Here is a 7,878-nt window from a genome sequence, read left to right as displayed (position 1 = left end):
ACTATTCTCTAATGTTCCTTGTTATTCTTTTTCAAATATTTGTTAGCAGAATAAGCTTTATTCAGCATAATGTAAGAAGTAGTTTAACTGTCATCTCACAGTTCCATCGAAATTTATAAAAGGGACTAATTGTCTTAAATATGATAATCGGTAAACATTTTAACTCTAATAAGAATGTTTTCATGAATAGGTATTTAAAATTCTTTTTTAATTTCCCTTTAAGATATCAATGCTTTGAGGTTTATTGTCTAGAATACGCCGAAACTTAAAACATGTTTCAAGGAAACTCGGTGGGAAACTTCTTAGCTTTAAAAAATCTCAAACAATTTTTCTATTGAGAGAAAACTATCATTATAATTTTTCTTCATGAAGTTAAAACATGCGAAATTTATATTCTTAAGTGATAATAACTAATGTAAGGGAAATAATACATGGTTTATAAGCAAAGATGGATAGTGGGTAACAGTGGAATCCAGAATGCGGGTTTCGTCCTAATTGCTACTCACCAGATGGATTTACCTGCATCCAAGCGTTTATGTCCACTCTGGAACTCGAACCCAATACTGTTCACTTCAAACTCCATCGCGTTGTCAACTTGGCTACTGAGTCCCGATAGCCAACTGCGTGTGCGATGGGGTGAAGTTTAAATTCACTTGTTATTGTTTCCTTGAATATTCTTATTGGATACGTCGATGACCTTTGAAATGAACGGTGTTGGGTTTGAGTCCCCTAGTGAACATGAAATCTAGGATAGAGGTAAATCCAGCTGATAAGTCTCAAATAGAATGAAATGCGCGTCCTGGATTCCACTGCTAGCCACCATCCATATTTGCTTATAATGGTTGTGACTTAAAACAACATCAAGGCATTCTGCACAGGATGCACATATGCCAATAAGAGGACTGCTCAATTGCAGTTCTAAAAATCAATGGGAAGACTCAAGTAAACTATACCGAGTGAATTTAATATATGGTTTGTTTTGTAAATTAAAGTTTTCAATCTACGTATTGTGTTTTGATTGAAAGCTATTTTTTTAGAGAAACTAATTGGGGGCAAACTATTGATAAATCGATTTTATAACCGAGTTAACTAGATACCAATTACTAAAGACCAACATATGTGCTCACAAATAATCCAGAGCTTTCAGTAATACATATTGCGGAAACTCTGTTTACGTCAACAATGTGTCAGATAATATCTGAATAACTACTGCTGATTCATCAAGGCCAAAGATGGAACTCTAAGTGTAAAACGACATAGTCGTACATGCTCTCATTAAACTTGATGCATACCGACTGAAGTTAATGTTACATAAGATCTCTAATAAATGATCTTCACTGACTTTGAGTGGAAATATAACTATTTGAGGAGATGGTTGACTAATAATCAACAGAACCAGACAATTTTCATACTCCCTGAAATGAAAATTTTGAAACTTGAAAATCCCTTGAAGATATAAATAAAGGGAATTGTGGAAAAGATGTCATTTACAGAAGACAAGCTCAGTTGTGTTCAAAATAGATCTGAATATATTGATGAGATTACTTTAAAATAAATGACTTTCTGGGGTATAGATATATGACTTAAGTAATGCAGCGGCAAATACTCTGGGGAGATGTGCGTTTTAACCACAGTTATAGTGATAATTGTCGAGTATTCCAGTATATATCTCGTTTAAAACTGATTGATCACTAAGCAGTGCTCAATGTCGTGTTCATTCAACCCTTCGGTGGTTGTAGTTTGATCATTAGACTTGACGACTCAGTGTTTGACGAACTGCTTCAGAGGTTGATGGTATTTTATAGGACAATCACTTTTAACCACCTAATAAACATTTTGTTGCTCCATAAAATTATTAACTAGTGGTGTAACTATTCGATATTTATCACGACATTAATAATTTGTTTCACTATTAATAAATGCTACATTTTAGTAGGTGATCAATTATCACGTCGGCTATCGATATATTCCATATCAACAGACCAATCAACCTCCAACTGATTGAATCAGTGTGTTCTTACAGTTTTTCATAGTATTTCCTTAAAATTCTATCTACTTAAGATTTTCATTTTACTGAAGTATATTGTTGAACTACTTAACAATTATTGTATTCAAAATGGAAATAAAATGAACTTTTCAACTTTCATACTAAAATTTGATAAGAAATCATTCTATTCTACTGGATAACACGAATCTTAAACAATTATGGATAAATTTGAACGAATCATATAAACAACCTTAAAATCAAATTGTGGATCTGTAGAATGGTTACAGTCGATTAGGTGTTCAAGTATAGAACTCCTAACTGCGTTCCTTTCACCCTACATAAAATTATTAACTAGTGGTGTAACTATTCGATATTTATCACGACATTAATAATTTGTCTCACTATTAATAAATGTTACATATTTGATTAAAATTTGTGAAGAGCTATCTTGTCATATTTTTTAACAGAATTTTTAACATTGAGAATTAATATATTTAATATGATAAACTTTTAATAGTCAACTAACAAATAACCGGAATATTCAAATGAAACATTATAAATTTTTTCTCGAATCAAATCATCAATATGGTTCTGATCCTTTTGTTATTACTTCAAGCAACAAACTATAAGTCGGTTAACAATTAGATTGAAACAATTCAACCTTCTATTTCTCTTATGTAATCAATAGTCAATAATGTTGTTTTAGTTTGTTAAGTTTTGAAAACTTTATGAATAAATTACAATGCTATGAAAGTTTCATTTATACCTTAATCTGGGAAATTATCATTTAAACTTATGAGATTAAACTAAACATAATGAAGGTAAAATTTCTATATTTTGTTTTTTAAAAAAGAATGCCGATAAAAAATAATAAAGCTAATTACTCTTTACTCGACTGAAAACCTAAAAGAAATAAAATTAAAGATTTGAATAAATTATAAAAATAAATTATAAAAAAGTCACTAACTTCTAGTCTGAGCCATGTTAGTAGATGCAGACTACTTGGTTGGAGTCCACGTGACTATCGTAACCAACGGTTGGAGACTCTTGGTGACATGGCTCAGAATCGACCACAATGGCGTCGGTGTATACACTTTCTGTCTTCCCTTAAACTATGAGGTTAAAATTGCTTCATATCTTTCTTTCTACGAACTAATTCTTTCTTCCTGTACTATATCCTTATTGCAATCTTTCTTTTATATATTACCACCTCTGAATTAAATACTTTTATGAATCCGGTGTCCATCTTGTTGTGTTAATGCGGTATGGCAACTTGGACCGATGCATATATGTGCCTGGTCCTACGTTGTAGCTGACTGACTGACTGATAAAAAAGCCTTTGATTTATTCACATAAGGGTGACATTATTAGTCAGTCAACGAACACAGATCCTAGTATAAATGGGATCCAGTTCAAGTGATCGTATCATATGAGTACAAGAAGGTAAAGTTAATGAAATGATTAGCAAAAGATGCAAAATTATGATAATGTCATTAAAGTGAAAATGATGTAAAATTAAGAGTTTCAATAGTTGAGATCATGGGTCACTTGAAGCTAGACTAACATGGAAAACCTGAAAGCACCGGATGGTTTTCCATAGTGGTTTAACTTCAATCGACTCATGATCTCAACTATTGAAATTACTATAATATTCACAAAACCCCCTTCTGATATTAAGAGTTTCGTTTGAATAAAATGATTTCAAAATTATGCGAGAGAATATCGGAATTCAAGGTAGAAATAAATGCCGAAAGCTTTTACACCACTGTAACTGATTCTGACTCATTTCACTAGACATTTCTAGCCACTAACTGTAGTTATCCTTGAATATCCAACAACGTTGTCTCGATATGACAATATGGCTTAACTTGAGAAGCCCTACGTTTCTTTCAACCTATTATTCTTCCAACCAGGATCACACATTGAGATACGTGATATTTGAAGATACGTAGGAAACACCACATCACCCTAGTCAATAAAACGCTCTCATCTCAGTATTGTTCACTCAGTTGTTTCACGATACAAGAGGAATTCCGAGAAGATATCCACAATCAAACATTTAAAACCTACCGATATATTCTACTCTCAATTACTATATTTTGCAGCCATAAAGTAATACAAAATGAATTAGTGTACAGTTTACCTTCCCCTTCATTGAGAAACAGACATCAGTGAATTCGTCACAACATTTCGTTAGCTACCAACGCACAAGGAATTATGAGAAATTCGAGATAAGTTTACGGTACAATCTACTATTTTAATTCAAATGAAGATAATGAAGATCAGTTTTTAAATTATATTTTAATTCTAAAAAGAGAGTGATATTCCAGACATGCTTAATTTTTTGTTCAAACGACACTAAACTTTATAAGTGTCCTTAACAAACAAGATTATATCATCGACCAACTCCAGACTAGTACGTGACCGTAGGAGGAGGAAGTGTTATTTCCAGTGAAATGTCTGTGAGGAGATAACCTGAAGTTTAGGAAACTGTATAACCCAAAATGACAACACTTGAGTTTGAGGCAATGACTATTTTCTGTCACTTCCAAATTGACTATTGGTATTCGAGTGAAGGCCGTTCATAAGATTAACATGCTTTTGGAATAAATTTTTTTAAAAACAAAAACACCAACAAAACGTGTTTGTCGACAAATTTTAATGTTTTTTTTCACGAGATGTACATGGCTACAATAAGTCAGTATGCATGTCTATCAAAGTGTAGACGTTTGATAAATACGCCCACAGCCAGGTTCGAAACTGCTTCAGTTTTATCTGACATGCTACTTGCAAATTCCATTCAAAGGTTGAAATAATACAAAAGGTGGTTTTATTTGGTTAAATCAATTCCTCCATGAACTCCATCTAAGATCCTATTATGGTTCGTTCCGGCCTCAAGTCGGGAAAAAGGAGGGTTGGGTGTGGAATCCACAATCTCATTCTGTGAGGAAGGGCCCTGCCTAAAGCTGTCAGCCAGAAATGTCAATGACTTTTCAGTTGCCACAAGACAATCTCCGAGCATTCTTAATGATGAAAATGAAATGAATCCAGACTGGTTTTGTGGGATCTGCATCCGTCATCGAATTATATCTGATGCCTCAGCCACCGTAACCGATAGCACTCGATCACTATATCTCAAGATCTATAGAATCAAACAATCAAATTCTAATATTATTTCTTCTTTTTATTCTGATATAGTCTATTGAGCCCGAGTAAGAAGTGGGGAGCTTACTTAAAAGTTAAGTAGCTTAATTAATATGTTCCATCTCAACAATAATCACTACGTAGTGAAAGACGAAATAGATTTTTACGTAAAACGGTGTTTCCTATAAAAAAGGTAATTTTTTTAATTTTACAATTGTACATTTACAAACCTTTTACCACTAACAACTATATTGATCAATATTTCAGTAAGGGATACTTAGTCAATGTATTTCACTCATAAATTATTAAAAGAATATACAATGAAGAAAATATTGGCGAACGAGATAATAAAAACAAACAAACAAACAAAATAACTTGACTTTACTTTTTCTGTTTGTTTATCAAATATTGGATACAGTTTAAATGTTCTACCTTAAATGTCAATGAAAAAGAAGTTTTACTGTGAATTTCGAGTGTATGTCTGATTATAAAAGTCAAATAGAAGATGAATACGTACAAAAGTTAGAAATTATGAATCATACCAGTTTCATTCAATGACATAAAGTTTAAGTTTACAAAGTTGAACTTCAAACAAACAAACAAACCAAGGTACTGGATTCAAAGAATAAAAAAACTATTCAGTGTTGTATATATTTCACTAATGAATATTTACATTATTCTAAGTTATCAACATTCTATTTGATTAACTAGATTCTATAGATTAATCGTATATAAAGTTAGTTTATATCACATTTAGATATCGGCTTAATGACTAATAAAAAACTAGGGGGAATTGTCTGACTTTTACTTATTTCGTACTGTTAGTTAACGCTGTACAATGATAAATGTTAAAGTATATGTAATCATAACTGTTCACCATTAAAATAAATGTTGAGATGGTAGAGAAGAATTGTAGATTAGGTGGGTAATTTTGATGGGGTTTTGTTCTTTGAGCTGTATGATTTGGTTGTGAAGCTTTCACCGTTCTTCTGAACGACATCATCAGCATAAACTACCTGAAGTTTATAGTACTTAATACTGTGGAATAAACTATCTTATTCTGCTTCTTTTGTTGTGTTTTTTTATATTGCTACCGCTGAAAATTTCAGAGGGTATTTGATGAAACGATGTGTTTGTGTATGTGTCAGACATTTCCGAATTCTGACTTTTATTTAGGCTATTTAAATTTATATTTCGAGTAAGTTTTCATTCTTCCCGTTAATGATGCTAACATACTTCATTAACTATTCCTTAAGTGATCATTGAAAACGTTTTATATGCATGCGTAATATATTACTCTTTTGAGGTCATCAATTATGTAAAAGTTATGGAAAAACTTGAGTCCTTAACTATTAATTCTCATTTTGAAGGTCAAGTAATTTGGGAATAGTTTACTTTTTTTGTGAATTTACTGTAAAACATTTTATAACTGTCATCAAAGAAATTTCTTATTACAGGGGAAATTATAATACCGCAACCAAAGAAAAAATAACTATATAGAGTGAATAAAGAAAAAAATAGGTTACTGTTGTTCTCATTACACAAGTGTTTATTAACAACTCTCTATGCAAAACAATTCGGATCCGTTGATCAGACAATATCAGTAACAACCTACTGTGCAACAGAGCAAACCAGATACCAATGGAGGAAGAAATCAGGAAGAAGCGCTGGGAGTGGATAGGACACACATTGTGAAAATCACCCAACTGCATCACAAGATAAGCCCTCATATGTAATCCTCAAGGCCAAAGGAGAAGAGGTAGACCAAAGAACACATTACAACGAAAGATGGAGACAGATGTGAAAAGAATGAACAAGAATTGTATATAAAATAGAAATGAATGAGTATGACAGAGTGGGTTGTAGAATGCTGGTCAGTGATCTATGCTCCATCGGGGGTAATATGCGTAAGTAACATCCTAATATATACATATATATGAACAAATAATTGTACATATCCAATAGTAAGTTTACACTTTAATGGCTTCATCATTATAATTTACTGCATACATTTTAACAATGTGTATTGCACTTATGATATTTAGTTATTTCCACTGGTGCACTGTTATGTTGACTGAAAATGATAATAACGAGAGTTTATCATAGTTTAATTTGAAAAGATACATAATAAACAACATCAGTCCCAACGAAAAATCGACACAAAGATTGAAGAGTTACAGAGTTCACATTACATGTGATTTATATCTATTTGTAAAGCTAAACACTATTCTATACGTTAAGTTGGTGGATAAAATTATGAATAATAAAAGAATTAAGAATCCTGACTATAAGATTACTAAATTCATACATTTGATAAGTTATTGGATTTTTACTTAAGATCAGTTGATTTATTTCAAATTAGTCCGAACTCTGCATTTTTTGACTATATATAAACATTGAATATATATATTCTTTTATGTAAGCCATTAAATGATGGTTTTCAACAAGAATTCTTTTGTTATCAATAAACTTGGAGTAAAATAATAAAAACATATGAGATATCTACATACTGTACAATATATCAGCCGTTTCTACAAATGGTCATAAGATAATTAATGTCAATTGCTGACTAACCACTGTAAATTGAGCTTATAAATTCACAAACTTAAGTCGATAACAATAGACATTACCAGTTACAAGAAAATACAATATAAATGACTGATTTGCTAACCAAATTTCCAAATTTTTACATGGATACATCGGAATCTATACACGTGTATATCTTTATATACATGCATATATATATA

Source organism: Schistosoma haematobium, chromosome 1, assembly GCF_000699445.3.
Source record: "Schistosoma haematobium chromosome 1, whole genome shotgun sequence".
In the NCBI taxonomy this organism is placed as follows: domain Eukaryota; kingdom Metazoa; phylum Platyhelminthes; class Trematoda; order Strigeidida; family Schistosomatidae; genus Schistosoma; species Schistosoma haematobium.
Note: the sequence above shows the minus strand (reverse complement) of the source record.